The sequence below is a fragment of the Solanum tuberosum genome, unplaced genomic scaffold, assembly GCF_000226075.1.
Source record: "Solanum tuberosum cultivar DM 1-3 516 R44 unplaced genomic scaffold, SolTub_3.0 scf00945, whole genome shotgun sequence".
NCBI lineage: Eukaryota > Viridiplantae > Streptophyta > Magnoliopsida > Solanales > Solanaceae > Solanum > Solanum tuberosum.
The window spans coordinates 15,292-18,786 of NW_006239850.1; the positions used below are offsets into that span (position 1 = coordinate 15,292).

Genomic DNA, 3,495 nt, shown 5'->3' on the forward strand with positions numbered 1-3,495 from the left:
CCAAAGGAAAACAAGAATGACCAAATTGTCCTGTGATGAAACAGCCATGTCGACCATGAGACCTACAGAAAACGCCCATATTCAGTTAAAACACACCAATTATCATGCATCAGAAAACGAAGCTCAAATAACCAACAGGCAAGATTCAACAAAGAAAGAAACCTCCAGATGAAAGTATCACAGCCAAACACAGAGGAATCACTGAGAAGAAGACAAAGACGATATGGCGGTTCCTATATGAGAAGCACTGTATTAAGCAGTACCAGAATCAACAACACGGGTAGTTGCACTTGAAAGGACGAAAACAGTGAAGCAGGCATGTTGACCAAGAGCAGCTTACTCTTAGCGTCTATATATTAGTAATTAGTAAAATTAGTAAATTGGTAGTAAGTGTAGTAAAATATGTTTGTTTATTTTTACTTGGTTATAATTATTGTCCCAAATAGTATCATAGAAACAAATTATTAATATGAAATTGATAAAGTAAATTATATAATTTGGACGGCGAAATGGTCCGCTTGTGTACTTGTATGAGTTTGTATTTTGAACCCTTTTACTTAACCATTTATCAACTGAACCCTTAAACTCAATGAAACTCAGCATTTTAAACCCCTTTGGCCTTGTGTGAACTTCAAACGCACAATAAAAATGACATGTCATCACCCACATCAGATTTTATATGACACGTCACTTATTATTTAATTTTTTAAAATAAATTATTTTTTTCTTCTATTTCACTCATCTTCATCTTCATATCACTTGACCAACACATGTAAAACCCTTTTCTCCATGGATGCCAATGAATCACCATTAAAGTATTTCAATATATTATAATATTTATACACAATTTTATCCAACAGACTTCATCTAATTTACATTCAACAGTTACTTTTATCCTTTCAAAACTACCGGATCTTTGTCACTTTACCCTAGAAAATGGAAAATAAAGATAAATCAAGAACAATAACAGATTTAAAGAAGGAGCACTAAAATTGCTAACAATTTTAACAACAAAAAGAGTTCAAAATACTCATTAGACATATTTCTTCCGTGGATTTGGGTATTGCACCAATTTTCTCGATTTTCCTTTGCTCATTTTGTTCTCATTTTTTGCACGATCTCGTTTCTAATTTGGGAAAGAGAAAATGAAAAAGGAAAAAGAGAAAAAGAACTGGAAAGGAGTGGAGGAAGGGAGAACGAAAGGAATGGGGGATTAGTCTAAATTTTTATTTTCACGCTCCTTTTTTGCGTGAAATCACGTACTTATGCCAACTCAACAATTAAGTTGCCACATAAGTTTGGTCAATGGTCAAAAGAGTTTAAGATGGTGAATTTTATTGAGTTAAAGGGTTCAGTTGACAAAGAGGTAAGTAGAAAGGTTCAGAATACAAACACATACAAGTACAAGGGTCAGAAAAACTATGTGGAAAGTACAACAAACTACTCTCTTTTCACATTTAATTAATTAATCTAAGATAACTTTTTATATATTACGTATTTATAAAAATAGTACTAACAAAAAAAGTGAAGTATTTAGTTGTTGTTTGAGAAGGTGATCATATGGAGAAGTCTTAGCAATAAAGTTTGCTGACCTTTGTGTCATAGCCAAAACTGTACAAAGTGCTTTTAGTCAGTCTAAAAAAGAATGACACATTTTTATTTTAAGTAACAATTTGCCTATAAAATGTCTTTTTACCCTTAATGAAATGATTTACAACCACACAAATTTCTATCATTCATTTTGGACCACAAGTTTTAAAAGTCTTTCCATTTTTCTTAAAATTTGTGCCAAATCAAAGTACATCATATAAAATGGGACGGAGGAAGTAGTAATTAGTAAAATTAGTAAATTGGGTAATAAGTGTAGTAAAATATGTTTGTTTATTTTTACTTGGTTATAATTAGTGTCCCAAATAGTATCATAGAAACAAATTATTAATATGAAATTGAAAAAGTAAATTATATAATTTGGACGGCGAAATGGTCCGATGAACCCTTGTGTACTTGTATGAGTTTGTATTTTGAACCCTCTTACTTAACCATTTACCAACTAAACCCTTAAACTCAATGAAACTCGACATTTTAAACCCCTTTGGCCTTGTGTGAACTTCAAACGCACAATAAAAATGACATGTCATCACCCACATCAGATTTTATATGACACGTCACTTATTATTTAATTTTTTAAAATAAATTATTTTTTTCTTCTATTTCACTCATCTTCATCTTCATATCACTTGACCAACACATGTAAAACCCTTTTCTCCATGGATGCCAATGAATCACCATTAAAGTATTTCAATATATTATAATATTTATACACAATTTTATCCAACAGACTTCATCTAATTTACATTCAACAGTTACTTTTATCCTTTCAAAACTACCGGATCTTTGTCACTTTACCCTAGAAAATGGAAAATAAAGATAAATCAAGAACAATAACAGATTTAAAGAAGGAGCACTAAAATTGCTAACAATTTTAACAACAAAAAGAGTTCAAAATACTCATTAGACATATTTCTTCCGTGGATTTGGGTATTGCACCAATTTTCTCGATTTTCCTTTGCTCATTTTGTTCTCATTTTTTGCACGATCTCGTTTCTAATTTGGGAAAGAGAAAATGAAAAAGGAAAAAGAGAAAAAGAACTGGAAAGGAGTGGAGGAAGGGAGAACGAAAGGAATGGGGGATTAGTCTAAATTTTTATTTTCACGCTCCTTTTTTGCGTGAAATCACGTACTTATGCCAACTCAACAATTAAGTTGCCACATAAGTTTGGTCAATGGTCAAAAGAGTTTAAGATGGTGAATTTTATTGAGTTAAAGGGTTCAGTTGACAAAGAGGTAAGTAGAAAGGTTCAGAATACAAACACATACAAGTACAAGGGTCAGAAAAACTATGTGGAAAGTACAACAAACTACTCTCTTTTCACATTTAATTAATTAATCTAAGATAACTTTTTATATATTACGTATTTATAAAAATAGTACTAACAAAAAAAGTGAAGTATTTAGTTGTTGTTTGAGAAGGTGATCATATGGAGAAGTCTTAGCAATAAAGTTTGCTGACCTTTGTGTCATAGCCAAAACTGTACAAAGTGGGTGAGGAACTGATGCATTTATGGAGAAATCCAAAAGTGAGCAAGCTTTGTATTTCCTGTAAGGTAGAAACATAACATTAAACATTTGTATTAGGGATTATGATAAAAACAAATGAAATTGTACTTACCTTTTCTGTACAGTACAGTATTCAAAAGTAGTTGCCAAAACGCTTGGATAAACTATAAAAATTGTTTTGAAAGAAAATGTTTGGTTAGTATGTGATATACTGTAAAATAAAGAAAGAAATAGTAGTTGAAGAAAGAATGAGGAGCAGAAAGGTGGTAATCACCCTCAGTTTGGTTTTTCTGGAGTTGGTGGCTCCAGTTTCTGCTTCATTTTGAGTGATGATGATTCAGCCTGTTCACTCACTTGTTCTGGTTCAACTGTTTGTTT

At 31.6% G+C, this 3,495-nt stretch overlaps 1 long non-coding RNA gene across 1 annotated transcript; it reads right to left on the minus strand.

Annotated features, from left to right (window-relative positions):
- Nucleotides 1-2,691: 2,691 nt before the first annotated feature.
- Nucleotides 2,692-3,489, minus strand: LOC107059196 (uncharacterized). The gene is made up of 3 exons (XR_001472543.1): nucleotides 3,392-3,489; nucleotides 3,230-3,281; nucleotides 2,692-3,157 (listed from the first exon to the last, which is right to left on the minus strand). It is a non-coding gene; the product is annotated as an uncharacterized lncRNA (long non-coding RNA).
- Between the last annotated feature and the right edge of the window lie 6 nt (nucleotides 3,490-3,495).